The sequence below is a fragment of the Heterocephalus glaber genome, unplaced genomic scaffold, assembly GCF_053883595.1.
Source record: "Heterocephalus glaber isolate CG9 unplaced genomic scaffold, H.glaber_assembly_v1.0 deba00001457, whole genome shotgun sequence".
NCBI classification, from domain to species: domain Eukaryota; kingdom Metazoa; phylum Chordata; class Mammalia; order Rodentia; family Bathyergidae; genus Heterocephalus; species Heterocephalus glaber.
This window is the reverse complement of record NW_028258305.1, coordinates 27,373,405-27,392,670: the sequence shown is the minus strand read 5'-3', so window position 1 is coordinate 27,392,670 and position 19,266 is coordinate 27,373,405. Positions and strand designations below refer to the sequence as shown.

Here is a 19,266-nt window from a genome sequence, read left to right as displayed (position 1 = left end):
CTTTTTGAGAAGGCAGTACTGAAATTTCTAAATTGTGGATTGGGTTTTATATTTAAATTTGTTAATTTTACTTTTTATGTTTTGAAATTCAGTGCACACACAAATTTATCTTTGTTAATAATTTTGATCATAAAGGACAATGCAGTTTGATATTACTATACCTATTTCTTCCTTATGCTTAATTTTTTGAGAATATGTGCTTTTTCAGTCTTTTAACACAATCAGTTCTTATTTGACTTGTTTAGACTACATAAAGGCAAGTCTTCCTTTTTTGTGTGTCTTATCAGCTCCTTTCAGTTGGAGTGCTCATTTTCTTTTGAATGATTGTGAGTATATTTTCTTACTTAAATCATTATCTACCATTTTTTGAATAAAAAATTTTCCCAGAATTTTATTTTTCCACTGGTGAATCTTAGATAAACTTTCTTATATTATTTCCTGCATCATTAATTTATTGATTGCCCTAAAGATAATAATGTGCATCTTTAATTTATCACAGTTCACATTTAAATAATGAAATTCACAAGTTTACAAGTATGTAATTCCATTTAAATACTATCCTGCCGTTCATGTTCTCTGATTATATGTCTATGTATGCAAAAGTGCAATAATATAATATAGCTATTTTTTGTCTTAAACAATAACCCTTTTAAAAATGTAAAAGTATTTTAAGTTTAATTGTATGTACATGAGTATACGCAATCTACTTTAAAATATACCACTAATGTGTGAGAGTTCAATTCCACATTTTCTCCCATACTTGGTAATATCAACTTCATAATTGCTTTTTAAATTAAATATTGTATGTAATTGTTTTGATTTTATGTTCATTATGACTGATGATATTGACCATCTTTGAGGTCTTTATTGATCATTCTGATATATTATATTGAGCTACTTGTTCAAATGTTTGACCCATTTTTTTATTATTAGTCTGTTTTCTGATGTTTTCAAGCTATTGGCACATAAAAAGAAAGACATTGAAAGCTGTGACATGGAAAAGAAAGCAAGACTTCTGTTTTATGGATTTTTTAGCTTTTTGAAAACTTTCATTAGTACATATTTGCAGGACATAATGTTTACTTTCACTGTAGGGAAGTGGTACATGTACATAACACATTTCAAATATTTTTTCCCTTTCCAGCCCTCCTTTTTTATTTTCCTAACATCAGATTCATTTATTTATTTCACTTTTCCAGCATCAACTGTATAAAGTTACTGACATAGTAAAGACTCATTAAGAGACATGAAACATTTTTTTAAATAGTCATTAAATTATGACTCTTGGAAAGATTAGGAAGTACCAATGCCTGGGTCCTCCTAAAACTTAATTAAATCAGAAAATAGGAATAGGGGATGGTTCGATAACCTAAGTAGTTTTTAAATCTCCTCAAATGATTTTATTGTACAGCCAGGAATACTTCCATATCAGTATTTTTCCATTGTTATAATAATATACCAAAGACTTTGTAGGAGGTGTGACTGAAAATTTAGGTTTTTTTCTAATTCACTACAGTAAAAGACACAGTGCTATTAACACCCCTTACTTCAGATTCACCTCATCACGCTCTCCATATTCTGGAGCAGTGCTGAAAGTCCTCATTTGTGAACATCTTTATTTGCACAATTATGATCACCTCCATATCTTGAATTGATTCAAAACATTTAGCTTTCATGGTCACTTTGACTTTGGGAAAGAGCCAGAAGTCACAGGACCACATCTGGTGAATGGTGGGTGGGAACAACCCTAATGTTTATATTAGCCTGTCTCTCTGTTGGATGGCACTTGGAATCAGTATTCACCATATTATTTATTACATCTTGTGAAGGCCCTCATGAAAGAAGACTTGCAAAACTGCTTCGGAAAGTGCCAAGAAAGGTGGGATAAGTTGTTTGAAACAAAGGTGTGTATTGTGAGGGAAATTAATAGCAGTGTGTTTCACTGTAATAAATATATTTTTGCTTAAACCTTCATCATATCTTTCAATCACATCCCATAACTCATACCAAATATAGATAGTTTTGATGATCCAAAAGCTTTACACTAACATCTCCCTGCTCCTTTCTGGTAAGGACACCCTTGGGTACAACATATCATGGCAAATAGCATCCCTGATGGGACTGCATACAAGAGTAAGACATCATATGATGACACAAGAAGCCAGAGTTGGAGGAGAGACCCAGTACACTCTTTTACAACAATTTATTCTCAGAAGAACTGGGGTCTTAAGAATCAACCTAATCTCTTCCAAGGCAGCACCCTCAGTGGCCTAACAATCTCCTACTAAACTTAGCTCCTACTAAACTTCCAGCTTTCATGGCCTCTTAACTCCAACAAAAGACCACAAAACTTCCAACATTTGAGTCACTGGGAAACACTCAAACCATACCCCCACAACAGCAACTGGTGGTAGAGATTTCAGAAGTACTAAAAGCAAGAAGTCCTAAAATTCAAGAAGGACTTGTAATTCAAATTAAGAAGATGTGTTATATTTTGACTAACACATAGATAAGATTCTCTTCAAGGAATATAATTGGCAATTAGAGCATCTCATTAAAAAGTTATAAATGAGAACATGAAGTATACGAGATGTTTATTTCTTTTAGTATAAATCTCTAGGTTAGTAAACTTTGATCTATTTATAGAGTAATATTCTGATTAAAAGGTGTAATTACATGGAACCTGCAACAATCTTTGTATTACTAACTAAATTTAGTTCAAGACACCTTCATTATTGATTAATTTCAAATGAATATAGTGGTACCTTGGTTCACAAATGCTTTTGTTTGCAACCTCTGTATTTGGTTTGCAAACAGAAGTGTTTGGCAAAATTTTGTTTTTGTTTGAAAAATCTGTATTGGACAACAAACATGACCTTGCCCATCTTTCTCACACAAACACAAATGTGGCAATCTTTTTCAAAAGCATGAAACAAATTAAGTTCACAAACCGTGGCACCACTGTATGTGCCTATTAATGTCAAGTAATGTGAGGTCAACTTTAGTTTATTGTGTAGTGTGAAGGACATTCTAAAGATAAGCCTCCACAATTTCTATTACATGCTATCCAGCATATCTCCTCCTAGGATTGTGTCTGCAACGGGTAATAATAATCTTGATAATAGACAAATGGATTTAGGAGAGTTTCCACTACCAGAGTTTATTTAAGCTGAAACTAGATAGAAATCTGCCAGAGACACTACTGAAAAGTTTCCTAAGAGAGTAGAAAATTAATGATGATGACCTTTAAAGTCCATCTGATCTGTAAAATTATTTGATCCTACACTTTGAACATATTGAAACTTGCATATCATAATACTTTCTTGATCTCTTACCTGCTGTCTGACAACAGTGAAATTTTCACACAGCAGCACTCTGGACCAATTTTTCTCTCACCTTCGAAGAATTCTTATTAATTCTTTGAGGTAGATGGATGTGTGTAGAGACATCCAGACCGAAAAATGTAATTGATAACATTTGACAAAAGGTGAAGTCATCTTTACTGGATAAATTAAACAAAGGTGGAGGTGACTAAATTACAGTATTATCCAAAAAGGCCTAAGATTTTAATTTTATTTTCTGAGAATGATGTATCTCATTCTTGTGTTGCTTAAACAAATCCTCCTTCCCCACCATTGAAGATGTGTGTTAGAGCTATTTATTACTTCTTGCCTCAAGACTGACTTTATTAGACTTCCATCACCCTAGAAAACAAGAATGTAGTCTAAATGAGACAGTACACTGATAATATTTTATCATGCTGGAAACTTCATTTATTACTTTGTCCTTTGTTGTTGCATTTCTCACACTTTATTTTTAAAATAAGGAAACAATCTGGACAATTGTTATTAAATTTTACAACTGTATATTTTTATAGTATGGACTTAAATGACAATGTTTATTTTTAATTGTGTATGAAATGAAGTTCTTTCTTTTTGTCCAGGAATAAAGAAAAATCTACTGATCTTAAGTACTTTTTCACTACTTTTCTTCTGCCCTGCCATCAGCCTTCTTCCTTTGCATCAAATTGTCTTTCTCTTTCAAGCCACCTCAAATTCATTTTATTCTAAGTTCACATTTTCTAATCATGATAAACATGATGCTACTTTGCCTTCAAGTGGATGAGATATAGAATTTATATCATAGGGTTTGAGTAGGTCAGTTTATATTAATATTTATTGGATATTTACCATATGAAAAGACATGGACATGAAAGGCAATTTTTTTTCACAGACTAATGAAGATTTTGCAAAAGCACCCACATTAGCTATAGTATCCCTCCCCTAAAATATATATTTATGGATAGAAGTTGCTCAGAGTCTCTGTGAGGGGCCGAGACTTGTTGGAACTAGAGGAGTATGGGTAAGTTTCTGACAATTAGATTATTTTGCAGCCTTCTCTACTGGAGAAATTGCTGCAACTACTTCCCAGTACAAATCCCCATGATCCTATTGCCACCCTTGGCCACAGGATGCTCTGACAGCCAGATATCTCTTCATGTTACCTCTGTATCTTCCCAAATAAGTTCTGCAATACATCCTCTTTCATCACTCTCTCCTGAATGCAACTCTCATCTTTGTTTATCTGATTAACAAAACTTTGATCTGTTGTCTAAAATCTGATTGAAAGAATTTATGAAAAGAAATCTAGCATCTAGCACGGGAAAAGAAATCTAGCATGGGTAGGCAAGATCCCTAATATACTAAATTTCGCTAATATAGAAGAAATGTTCAAAAACTGCTAAGTGGTCATAGGTATATACACAACTACAGAGAATATTAAAACAGATTTTAGACAGCATGCTTTAATGAACTTAGCACCAACTTGTTACCTAGCAAGCACATATGAAGTAACTGACAATGACAGATAATTTCTAGTTGTAAAAGCAAATAGTATCTTCTTAGAAAGAGTGATTTTTAAGAGAAAGGAGTGGGAGTCAACACAACATAGGCACAGAAATTTTTCTCAAAATGACAGTTTTTTGCCGCAGAAATATCAAGCATACTGCCTGACTAGTTATAGCTTCTTAACCTCTTCTTCATAAAATGCATTCAACTGAAACTTTAAATTTGCTATCAGAAAATCTAACTGCTTCTGTAATGAAATTTTGTGGGAGGAAATTATACACTTGATAGGTATTTGGTTTATAGTGCATGTATTTTGGAATGTGCAGTGTTTCTGAAAGTATACGCCATTTTTAACATGTATTCATTTGTACCATGCAGCTCACTACTTCCTGCCAACAGCTTTCCATAAAGGAATCTGGGCTGAGAGTTCTTTTAACTGCTGCTTCAAACTGACAAGTCTCTGAATGTGCTCTATTCGGCAGTAGGAGCTAAAAGCCATGTCAACATCATGCTGTTTTAGAGCTGGCTGGGACAATAGCACCAATCAAAGCTGCAGTATGAGTGCAGCTGATCTGCTGTCCTAGGGAAGCCCAATCCACCTTACTGGGCACTGTCATGAAGCCCCATCATACATCCAGGAATCACTGGATGTATTCATGTGGCATGCTGCCTCCACATCACTTATTACAGGGGCCCCAAGTAGTCACTCTGGGAGGTTCCTCCCTAAATACTGCAGGTACCAGCGTGTAAGAAAAAACACTGGTGCTATATAGCCCTGGCATCAGCAAGGCAGCAGCCGAAGTGCACTTTTGAGAAATAACTGATTTAAACAGCAATAACCACAACAACCGCCATTGGACTTTGCTGGTAACCAATTTTTTCTTCTAACCTTTATCTTTCCTTTGACCACATTCTACCATTCTCTTTTCTGATGGTTGCTGACATTTGTTATGAAATGTTCTCAGAATGCACCAAAAAGGATTTCTTTACAAACTGTTTTAGCCAATATTTAGCCTGCCTTATTACAAATATATAAATGTCAGCAAATCGGGGCCAGAATCAGCATAAATTAAGCTTGGTGGAATAGTTTTGTCTTTATTCTACTTAGACTTCAAAAATCAGGAGATTAGAGTTTAAAACTTCATTGACTGATTTATTTTTTGCTCTATATTTATTGTATGTTTTACCTTTGTGAACTTTAGTATTTCCAACTATCTAATGGAAACATACAAGCAAAAAACCAAAATCAAGCATCCTTCTGGTTCACAGGGCTGTAGTCAGTATTAAATAAGGAAACAGTTCTGACTGCACAAATGGTGGTTTTTTGAAACAGTTTAAGGTCTCAGTATCTTGATGCAGTTCATTTTGCATAGACAGCAAACATAATATATAAATTTAAAAAGTTGGTCAAATATTGCTTTTTTAAATATAAACACAAAATCTATTTTAATTTTCAAAATTTCCATCTTGTACTTTCTATTTGAAAATCAATTTTCTATTTGAAACCCTGTGACCATGATTTCTTTACTATATCCTCATGGCCTTCCTCATGACATGTGTAGTAGAGTTGAATTTAAATGAATTGTGATTTCAGTCACATACAAAAGGGACTTCATAAAAGAAATATTTTGACAAAAATGTTTTTAAAAGAACATATATCCTTTTTTAATTTGGGTAAGGATTCTCGTGTTTCAAATTATTTTTAAAATACATATAAAGGGCAGAAATCTGTATTTTGATATTCTTTATGTAACAATGTAATGAAGATCTGTATAAAATTGTATTCATCATGTAGCAAAATAATCTCAACTTTCATTGGGAAAGGAAGGTATAATGATTTCTCAGAGGTTTTAGTGTGACTTCTGATGATTCTAAAGTTCCTTGTAGTCCTGAGTAATTGCTAGTTGAAACATTCAATTAATAATTAAGGATATTGTTGCCAAGTAAAAACTGAAATCAATGGGTTGCTTCTGACTGATTTTTGTTCCTTGCCAAATGAGATGAGAAACTGCAGATCTGAATCCCTGTTGAGATGGAATGAGAGTGGGCACCCACAGGACAACAGAATACTGAATAGATGCCACTAGCTGAAATCCATTAGATAATTACATTTTCAACACAAAATACCCATGTTATTTCAATTAAATATTACATTTTCCATTTTGCTGCACTATTTTTGTCTTCTCTTTCCATTTTCATTTCCCTCTTGACATGAAAATTAAACAGCTACTGATTTATTTAGGGAGACTGGCAACATGACTTTCGCTTTAGGAAAAGTAATGTCTATGGTGTTTCTTATGACACTTACAAATGGACTGCAAGGCTGAAATATTGATTGATCATTTGAAAGTTTAAGTAAAAATATGAATCAGAAACCCCTAAGCAAGATAATGACTTGATCTTTTAAAATATTTTAATCCAAAAAATATGAAGCTGTAGAGTCTACAATATAGTCTATTCTGAGAGTCAGCAAATCTTTCTATAATTGGCTTGATAGTGACCATGTGAGGCTTGTGGGCCCTACGGCCTTGGTCGGAATTACTCTACTCTGCCATTATAGAAGAAAACAGCAATAGGCAGTATGCAAATAAATGCATATGGCTGAGTTGCAGCCAACGTTCCATGTATCCTAACCTATCATTTTTAAAAGATTTATGTTTTTTTATATAAATTAGCTACAATGGCCTCTGTGAACAGGTTTCTGGGTTATTTATTTCTTTACTGCAGGCTGAAATTCTGTCTAGTTATCTTAGTTTATTTTCTATTGTTAATGGCACAATGCCATAGATAAAATGTTGCAAAGAAAAGAATTTTTTTTTTGTCTTATGGTTCTGGTCCACAGTCAAGGGACCCATCTGGTAATGATCTTGTTTCTGGCAGAATTCCAAGGTGGCTCAGGGCATTAGTTGGAGAGAATCAGGGGACCCTCATGATTATGTATCTCTCCTCTGGTCCCCTTCTTTTTTCTCAGAAAGCCAAGAGTATTCAATCATTAGCTCCACCCTAATTATCTATCCAAACCACTTCCTAACTGCCCCTCTCTAAATACTGCAGTTAAATTAACCACTATTATCTTCTTTGCCCAACTTTTCAGACACTTCTTTTCTGATGAAACTGCAAACATTTCAAATCAGTCAACTCTGTCCATTGCTCCTGACTCTTACTGTTGATCTGGCTAAAAGTAGCTAGGAGTACTGATGCCACAGCATGAATGTTGAGCTGCCTAGGAATTTCCTCCACCAGATTAAGTACCCCATTCCCCTTAATCTCAGTCTCAACAAAGTTTCATGGGCAAAACATTGACAAACTTTCTGCCAGAGCACAACACAGCATAAGCCTCGTGGACAAAACTGAACTCAACCTGATATTTAGATCCAATTAGGGTAGATCACTTTATCTCAAGCCAAACCCACATCTGATCGGGAAATCAACTGATGCTTGTATTCTAAAGTCTCTAATCTTTTGTGATTGTTTGTTATGAAACATTATTATACCAATAGCTATCTGCATAAAATCAGCACCAAAATGTACAATGCTGCTGTCAAAAAAATGTAAAATGTAGTCCAGTTAGAACAGTATATATTATATACATGTTTGAAACATCATAAGTTACCCAATATTTATGGTAGCTTTTATGTATAAGTTATGATAAATTTAAATTTTAAAAATCTAAAATATATAGAATTACCTTGAAACAATAAGCATGAGGAGGAGGAAACATGGAGTACTAAAAAATAATGACTCATATTACATGGTGATGAAATATTTGGTGCTTTTATGGAAATATTTAGGTAGGGTCTAATAGAATTTTCTACTAATCATAATCATAAATTTCTTCAGAGAGATGAAATGTTTTCTTACATAGAAACTTGAATCCACATTATATGACATTAATCGTAGTTACATCTCAAAAATAGTTTTGAAGATAACTTTTGTCAAAGGAATTTACTAATTTTTGAAAAAAACAGATATATAACAAAATGCTGGTCAACTAGGTCCAGAAGACCAAATTATTTGAAATGCAACTTTATAAAGAAAAAAAAACTGATGGGAAATGTTTGGGTACCAGGAAAGGTAAAAATTCAAATTCTAACTATGCAAATTTGGCAATGGAAGGGGAAGTACAGTACCAAAATGAGATCAAAATCTGGAGAGAGCAATGAACCTGGATATTATTCTCAGGCAGCAAGTCTGGGCCTATTGAAGGCCTAAACCTGGAGTCAGGAGTCCTGTTACCTTTTCCACAGTGGGAATTGAAAGCTCATATGTTCCACCAACTGCTGTTTTTAAATGCAAGGGTTAAAAAGTGGAAACAGAATTGACAAAATATGTATACCTGAATGTGTAAAAGTGTAATACATGTGAAAATGTCTGGATGGAACTACAGAAGTCAGGGGTGAAATTATAGCCTTAAACATACTTAGTAAAAACAAGAAAGAATGAAAATAAAGGATCTAAATATAAACAGACTGTAAAGAAAGCTATGCTTAAAACAAAAGTTTCTTTTACTCAGCTTGTCTGAGAAATCATTTCAGGTTGTAGTTTCTTCTTTTGCTGTGCTGCTTTGAAGAATTTCACTGAAACACTGATGATCATTTGTTTATCAATTTTCTTTTCTTTTTTTTTTTTTTTTTTTTTTGGTACCGGGGATCGAACTCGGGTCCTTGCTCTTGCGCAGCAGGCGGTGAAACCACTGAGCTAAATCCCGGCCCTGTTCATCAATTTTCTTGTTGATGGGAACTTGAGGTGCTTTTAATTTTTAGGTACGGTGAACAAAGTGGTATGAAAATTCAGGCACAATTCTTCTTGTGTACATATTTTTTCTTCTGTATTTAGGAATGACACGATTGGGTCAAAGGATAAAGTTTTAATTTCATCAAAATTCCGAAGCCCTTTGCCAAAAGTATCATGCTGTATTCCCAGCACCTTTAAGAATTTGGAAAGAGAGATAAACCAATCATTTTTAGGTGAGGAATATCACTATCAATAAAAAGAGAAATATCTATCATAAAATAATAAATTTATTTAAATTTAATTTAAAAGTTACAGTTAGAAGTTCAATATGTGAAAAAGCAGCTTTTTTGAACATCAGAATTTATAAATAATGAAATTATAATAAAATCATCCCATAAAAAATAAAATCATATATTTAAGAATATAATTAGAAAAACATTCAACAAGAAATATATAAGTATTAGATGAATAAAATCATGAAACTCTAATGAGGAACATAAGAATGATACAATTATGGGAAAATGTATGATACTTTTAGTGAAAATATCAGCTCTCCTCAAATCTATAAATGTAATTAAACCATAATCTATAGTATAATAACATGTATAACAGAAAATTAAAAACTTACATCAAAGTATGTGGATTACAAATTGATTTGAATTTTATCTGGTTATATATCTCATGTATGTGTTAAAGAAAAGCTAAAATATTTCAGAAAGGAAAGTAAAAATGTATTATTTAAAAATAATTCAAAACATATTTGAATCAGAGTACAACAATGGCATTAGTGCAAGAGCTTATAAATACAAGGGAATATAACATTTATGGAAATAGTTGCATCGCTTACACACTTATAAGCAGACAAAGTTAGAATTTGCCTCAATCTGCTAAACAGATTTCAGAGAAAGGTGAGCAAGAACAAGAAAGAAATCTACCATAAATTTATATTCATTTTAAAGTTTCTCTTTTAATTCAATCATTGAGTAGAAGGAAAAATGAGAGGTTCACTGGTCCAGTTTTTTTCTTCAAATCATATCTTAAAGAGGTGACTTGGGAAGAACAGACTAGCAGAGGATAGAGGATACTGAAGGATTTATGTAAGTAGAATGTAAAACAGTGTCTGTGAGGCAAACTTTTAGTTGCAACAAAAACAACTCCATTTTAATTTGTTTTACAATTTGTGTCAGCATGTAGTCTTTTATTTTTGAAAGATTCCATACTGACAATTCAAAAGGCAGGCATCCAATTAATAGATGATAGACAGATGCATAGATAGATATATAGATAAATACAAACAAAATGAATATTTCTGATTTTATATACATTTCTGACTTCCAGTTTCAGAAACACATTCCAAGGGTTAAACTGATTTGCAATAGATAGCTAGAAAACAGCAGGATCAGAATTTGAACATATAACTTCTTTTCCAAAGGAAAGGACATTTCCTAAAATAACTAAATGATCAGAGGCTATGACTTGTCTTGAACAAATACATATGTAGTCTGTCTTCTTTGTACAAAATTTCTTGGTCTATAATCTGTGTGATGATATAGAATTATATAAGGGGTGTGATCACAGTATATGGTGGAATTTCAATTTTTTAAAAAATTACAGGAAAAGACACATGCCATTAATCCCCTTCAAAATACTCCCCTTACTATGAATGCACTTATCATTGTTTCCACTTTCTGAAGCTATTCTGGAAGTTCTCTCTTGTGAGTACACAAAGTGTGATCAAATATATAGTGAGTGCTGCTGACAAGTGATAGTCCACTGACTCCTTTGGTATAGTTCAGGGTGAGTGCTACCCTGCATAAAGGCTGGTAGCCTCGATAGAATATAAAGGAACAGAAAGAAGCTGCTGTTGCTACTGGTTGCTTGCTGCTTCTGCTATCTTCTGCCTGCCATGAACTGGTTTTTCTCTGTGATGCCCCTCTGCCATGTCACCTTGCCTTGGAGCCAGCTGATTATTGACTAAAACCTCTACAAACTATGAGCTGAAATAAACCTTTCTTCCTTTTAACTTTGGATATTGGGTATTTTGTCTCAGCAATGACAAGGTAACTAAGATAGGCAGGCGTGTAAAAGCATTACAGTGTGTCCTCGTCCACCTTATTCACTGGATCTGGCACTGTGAGACTTCTGGGAAATGATCATGAAAAGTAAATGTTTTTAATCAATTCAAGACATAAAGGCCAGCACATCTAAAGACATTCATGAAAGAGGACTTCAAGAACTGCTTCAAAATGTGTCAAGAATGATGAGGTGAGTGTGTTTGAAGTGAGAGGGAGTATTTTGAGCAAGGTTAATACCAATGTGTCTTTTAGTATAATACATTTTTAAATTTAAATATTGGCTATATTTTATCTCACTGAGTATAATATTTTTAAATATATAACAATATATACATAATTGTTTATATATAAAGCACCAAAGACAATCAATTATGCTTAATATTTTCTCCAAGTTAGGCCCATCTCTTTTCATTCTTTTTTATAATATTTTAGAATTAATTCAAGTGATTCTTTATCTGCTGTAAAATAGTTTTGTTATGCTATGACTAGATATCAGAAATGCATGACTGTTTCTAAGTGAAGTGTTATATCATCTGTGAAACAAGACCACAGAAAATTAATGCAATTACACCTTTATCTGTATGGAAACAATGAAATATGATTCAATATCCATATGTCTTTATTAATAACTTAACATGACAAAATTAATGCTTTTAAAATTATTGCAAATATGACACCATAAATACTCCTGAGGTAATAACAAATCGACCAATGCACAATAACTAGTTTGACTTTTTATTGAGTAATTTTACCATGCAACTTTAGTCATTTAAGACAAACTCCTCCTTTCATGAAAAAAGTTTTTACCACTCACTTGCATTTTCATTTGAGAAAAAAGTACCAGGTCTCTCTAAAGAATACCAATCAATACCACCTTCACTATGAAAAGACATTTTGATTGCCTCAGGAGTGCAATGTAACATACTGGCTTTAAATTTAACAAGAGAAAATCTGGGATCAAATTGTAGTTTGAGAACATACTAGTAATGTGCTTAGGGCAAGCTACTTTTTCCCCCTCAGAATATTTGACTTCCAATAATAGCAGTTGTGACAATCAAATGAGAAATTGTATATAAGTGTACCATAGAAATTAAAAGTACTCCAGAGTTTCCTTGTCAGTGTTGCAATCAATAGGAGCAATTAGAAGACATATAGGAATATATATTTAAGGCAAAGTTTCACTATGCTGCCTCTATTGCCCAGGCTGGGATTGAGTTTGTAGTTTCCCTGCCTTAACCTCATGAGTAGCTGGGATAACAAGTGTACAACATGGCAGTCATATAAGAATATTCTTAATGGTGCCTTGTAATTTTCTCTTGACCTATAATCTAGTAAAGGATTCTAACAGTTGTCCCAGAGGACTGTTTTATCTGAAATTCATAGTTTGTAATATATCTTTGAGTAGCTGGTATAATAGGGAAAATTCATAATATCAAAATGGTTTTGATGATAAAATAGTAATAGTGTGATGACATATTCAGGCATTGTCCATGAAAGTAAATTGAACAATAAGAATCTAAGAGCAAAAGGACAGATGAAGTTCTTGAAAAAACTGTAGGATTAAACACATTTATGGTTTCCATGACAATGTCCTGAGCAATGAGAAACATTTTTACCAACTGGCATTATTATTCTTACATACAATTTAGTAAAGATAGTATCGAGACTAACCAACATGGAGAGGCAAGCAATTGAAACCAGAAGTTGAAAGAACTATGTAGCAGTTATTGCCACAGTGACTTTCTTGGCTACACCTCTCTATATCTCTGTTCATCAGTTCCTATATCTGAAAATGTGTGTTTTGAGTAAAAAGGTTGTCTCTTTAACTTTCCAAAAAATAGTGGTGAGGTGGGGTAAAGAACAAAGAAGTAAAATACAATTGGAGTACTACAGAAGTTCCTATAAAATTTCCTGGGGACTTTGTTTGTTATTGTGGTCTACCATGATTGTGAAACCTGTGTACAACAACATCACTGGGGAAGATTTCAATACATGTATTGCTGAACTCCACCACTCAGAATTTGTAATTTAATAGATTTTTTCTGTCTTTTTCTCATTGGATATTGAGCTTATTAAACCATCTATTTATATCCCCAGGGCTAACATAATTTAGTGCCAATACAAGCTTACTGAATAAATAAATAATGAATGCTAAGTTTTATGGGGACACCACATATAAAATACATGGGAGAGAAACCCTCACTCTGTCATGTGTTGGATATTTTACTTTAAGAAATTTAGTTAAGAGCTCTAAGCTTTAGTTTCTTGGTGTTGTTTGTTTGCCTCGGGATATTTTTTCAACTGTAAAATTGAGATAATCAGTTAATTGATGATGTGGTAGAAATGAGACAATATTTAAAAGGCAGAGCACAAATTCTAGCAGAATGTGTTTAATAATATGTGTTTTATGATACAGAAAGTAAGCAGCATTAGCTGGATGTTGTGTGAGGTAGTATGTACATAACAAGAAGTGGTAAGAGTAAAGATAAGTATCAACGATAAGCAAAGACTCAATGTTTTAAATAGAAGAGATATTCCTAGGATTTTTTGGTCATTGGCACATCAATTATTAGCAATTTTGTGACACATCTTTGCTATTGCATCACTGAAAAGACTCACTTTTGCTAATTATTGACTTTAATTAATGCGAAGTACTTTTTATAAGCAGAATCCTATTTTGCCTTTAAATTATCAATATTTGTCATCCTTTCAAACTAAATTTAATTCAATTTTTGCACTGGCAAATAAGTTTGTATGGATTTACTATGTACAATGTTCTGAGTTAAAATTTTTTGTATTAAATATATATTGAATATGTGATACTTATTTACATATTTATAGTTACATAGTTATATATTTTACATATTTTATTTTATATTCACATATTTATATATATGTATATATATGTATATATACATACATATATATATACATATATATATCACTTGACCGCTTGATTGAAGCAGGGAGATAACAAGAGGCCTAGGAAAAATGATTCAGGAGCCCTCCTTGCTGGGATGGTTGGGCTTAGGTCTCCTTTTCTGAGGTTTGTGTTTTATTTTCCTAATCCCATAAGAGGCTCACAATAGTAATCTGATCAATCATTTTCAGTAAAATATGTTGTGCCTTAGAAAATGTTGAGGAGAAGCAGGGCCCTGTGGGTGGGTGGGAAGATTTCTCAGAGTAACACTGGTGCATGTAGGGAGGAGATTGTGGGGAGGAGATTATGGGAAGGGTCCCGGCAAAGAGAGCTACGGGCAGCCAGGGAGAGGCCAAGCCAACAAGGGACTCAAGATGACGCAGTGAAGGCCAGGGCACCAGAGGCTTGACACACAAAGGTCTCAGATTGGTGGAATTTTCTTGTCCAAAAATAAAATATTCTTATCTTTCTAAAGAATATCTTCATTCTGCTTAAAGTTAAAATTAATGGTGCTTGCAAAAGTATGTTGCTACATAACCTGAGCTCCTATGGACTCACTTCTAAGTCAAACTTTCAGGCTTGTAACCCCACAGGCTGATCTCAAGTTGGCTGAAAGGAAGTCATTTTTGTGTATTAAAAACTCCTAAACAAATAGTCCTTCTTAGACCTCCTCCCAGGTTCATTTGTCTGTGGGCTCTTTACTTTTGGATTACAATAGATGCTGCTTTCTGCTTTTGCTTCATGATAAATACTTTTGGTCAATCCCCTTTCAACTCTCTACCTTGTAATTCTTTCTGGGTCAAGGGAAGAACGCAGCCAGATGGTAACATTAATGTTCTTACATATCTACATCACGGAATGAACAACTGTGTTCTCAATGAGGACTTCTGTTTTTTTGTTTTAACCAATCTAATGAAGATGTCATTTTTCTGTCTCACTCTTGTTTCTATTTTTCCAGAGCCCATGTGCTGCAGGCTATTATGGTTTACATCTAAAGGAAAAAAGAGAATTGAAAAAAATAGAAACAGAGTTTTTATAAATGTAGAGGGGAAGAAGAGTTGGAGGGAGGCGAGGGGAGAAGGGGACAAAAAAGTATTAAAAAGAATTAAGTGCACAATGAATGTACTCATTATGTACTGCAAACATGTACTAATAAAAAATTAAAGTGTGAGAGGACTAAAGTAAAATAAAATAAAACCTTTCCCCAAAGTCTTGTGTGGTCAGACATGGGGTTTTTAGAAAGTTAACTGTGGGGCATTATACTCATCAGTGGATTAATCCATTGATAAATTCATCATTGAATTTGATATTAGAAGGTAGGGCTGGGTTAAAGGAGATGAGTCACTGAAAATGTGGCTTTGGAGGATATCCCTCTCTCTTGAGCTTTTTTTTGCTTTCTCTGATTCCTGGCTACCATGGGTTAACGGCTTCCCTCTGCTAGGACCTTCTGCCATACCATTTCTGCTTTAGAGCCAGTCAACCATGAACTGAACCCTTTGGAACCATGAGCCAAATAAACCTCTCCACAGTGCAGTGTCAGATATTTCGTCCCAGTGGTAGGAGCAACCAATGCCTAGGAGGTGGGAATTAGAATATTCCTTTACTCACAAGAAAATGTAGGAATCATTTTATTCCTTTTTAAAAGAGAGATGTGTTTCAGCAATACGATTTTGCATTTTATCTACTCACATCACCTTCCCTGTCCCTCTACTTATTTCTACTCAGAAAGAATGATTAACACAAATGAAGTCTTCATCCCATCTCTCTGATAGTCAGGGTTAGTATTTCAGCATTTATTGATCGTGTATGGTTTGGCCTCTCAGCATTTTTTCTCTCAGATCCCAAGAACTATAGATGGTGGATGTTCTTCTCAATTCTGTTTATGTAGTAGCATAAAAGACCTTCTCAATTCCCATAACTATAAGAAATAACTTATCCAGCTTCTTATCCTGGAAGTAGATGGGAAAGGTATTTGACTCAATTTTTTTCTTCAAACTTAGGTCCAAGCCACATTTTCACATTCAATTTTAATTATAAACCATATGTTCTAGATAATAAAGCTTGTTATTTATCCTTCAAACCTTTATACTTCCTTTACACTTTACAAACCAGTGTAAAGTGGTATCCCAGTGTGTCACAGTCTAAGAGGAGAAAGGGTATTATTTATATCTGGAAATTCTCTCCTAGAATTTCTTGGTTCCCTTAGTGTTTTTTCTTACATGCCAGCCTTGTTCTCCAACATTCTGTTTACCCTGTTCTGAAGTTTTTTTATGTTGTTTAGACACCTCTTAAAATACTGCACTATAACACCATAGTATCTTGGGAAAAACTCCTTTGAATGGAATTCAGTTAGACCATGGTCATCATGGCTCCAATTGGCTAACAGTTGTGGTTGTTTGGGTAAATTTTTGGTTGATTATTTAACATAATCTCCAAGGCTTAGGTTCTATACTTTAAATAGACATAATGATGTCATGATTGTTATGAATCTATAAATAATTAAGATATCATTAGTAAATAATTTAACACAGTGCCTGGTACTTATTAGGACCGAGTGAAATGTTAGTTTTCCTTTCAGTGTTCTCACAAGAAATTGAATTTATTTCAATATGTCACACATCATCAAAAATGGAGACATTTTTAAATACATGTTCAATGGATCATACATACTGTGAAGGAATTTTGCCAGACTGATTTATTTCTACATTAATAGACAAAAGACAACCTCTCTATTAAGATGTTATACTATCTCAAACATTTGTTCATTGTAGTATAAAAACCAGACTGATTTAACCTTTCTATGAGCCCCTCGTAAATGCTGTTTTCCAAGAAGGTTTACTGATGCCTATTCAGCTTCAGCAGAATAAAATTGATGCATTTCATTTAGACATCTCTTATGCCAGTGATTGCATTCTATATTTTACTCTAATTATCTGTTATTTCATAATCTGCATTGCATTGTAAGCTCCCATGAAATTAGGCCTGGCACTTTAGTACTGATCTATATGAGTGCCAATTCAACATTAAAATCTATTCAAGGTCAAAAGACAATGTAGGCAAAGAATTGATATCAACTCTGGGCTGAATCAAGGATAATTTAGAAGTTTTCATTGGAAACACTAGTTAAGATCAAGGGAGAATGCTTTTTATGCCTCCTTTGTTATATAGTACTCCACTGTATTTGAAGAAATGTTAGTTGTTATGCAAGATTTCTACCACAATGGCATATAAGGGGCTATGTCCTTCTCTAGGTCAAGATGATCCTCATAATTTTTTGGTTCTCAACCATACAGTCACGTACACGTTGTATATGTGAACAGATATAGGAGCATACATCTCAAGCCTCCTAATGAGATGAAGATGTTATAATTTCAGTATTCTCTAGACTTCTATAAAGGTAATTAACTGAAGTTGAAGTCTTTTGGTTTGTATCTCATGAGTATTATTAACACTCTGAAACTAAAACTGTTACGTGGATGCTTCAGGAAGTTTTCTGGTTTTGAATAATAGCATAAGCAATAGAGCATTTACCAAGTAATCTTAGTCCACCAATAAATAACTCTGAATCTGATAATTGTTGAAAGATAATAGGCAAAGATAGGGGTCAAAAATTCCAAAATACATGATAATCATTGAGTAATTAGTGTGCTAACTCTGTAAGATAGAAGAAAGAAAAGGAGGCTACAGAGTTCAGGATGCATTTTTGCTGGACTTATGCACTATCCTAAAATTTGATACAGCATTTTTATAAATATGAATGACTACTTCTGAAAAAATATTGACATTTTAAAGAGACCCTAAAAGGATGACCCCATAGAAGGTTAAGAGCTATTAATTTGAAGATTTAGTCTGCATACAGTTTTGAGAGGAAATTCTGGAAATTTATGACAAAAATTAGCCCTTTGATGCTTCCAGGTTACTACTTAGCAAATTGCTCTTAAAATTGACCACGTGGCTTTCATTTGCTAAAATTAAACTTTTATTTTTCCCTAATACATCTTGATCAAAACTGAGGAATTACCTCAATACTGAAAGTTCAGGACAATACTCATTTGATTACTTTTATGCTCTTATCAGAGCTTCCTTCTCTTATCACTGGGAAGTAGGGATTCCGTTCCCTAATCCAAACAGAGCATACTACTGAGTTCATGTGTGTATTGGGGGAGGGGCTCAAAGCTGTGAAAACAAAGAAGGGTTAGTTTTCAGTTTTATTGGTCTTAGGGACTACTGTGCTTTGGATCTTAAAAGGCCGTGTGCTTAAGTTTGGGTACCCAGCTGATGGTGATGTGGTTGGTGTCAAAAATATTAGGAAATGAGACCAAGTTGGAAGTGTAACACTGGGGCATGCCCCGGAAGGGGGGCGGTAAATTTTATCCTCTCTCTCTGTCTCTCTATCTCCCTGTCTCCCTCCCCCTCTCTCTCCCTTCTTTCTTTCCTTTTTCTCTTGCTTTCTCTCTTCCTTTCTCCCTCCCTCTCCTCCTCCCGTTTTTTTTCCTGCTTCCTGGCTAAGATGAGGTAGGCAGCTTTCCCTGACCATGTCCTTCTGCCATGATGTGCTGCCTCACCGCAGGCACTGGAACCATGGAGCCAAGTGACCATGGACTAAACTCAAGAGACAAAATAAATCTTTCTTCCTTTAACTTGTTTTTGCCTGAGGTACTTTGTTATAGTAACAGAAAAGTGAATAATG

At 33.9% G+C, this 19,266-nt stretch overlaps 1 long non-coding RNA gene across 1 annotated transcript in view; it reads right to left on the bottom strand.

The window, feature by feature from the left end:
- Window positions 1-2,602: 2,602 nt before the first annotated feature.
- The window catches only part of LOC147827001 (uncharacterized), a 396,363-nt gene continuing 379,699 nt past the window's right edge, over window positions 2,603-19,266 (bottom strand). Inside the window, exon 6 of the long non-coding RNA XR_015453186.1 lies at window positions 2,603-9,773. This is a non-coding gene — a long non-coding RNA (uncharacterized LOC147827001). The remainder of the gene's footprint in view (window positions 9,774-19,266) is intronic.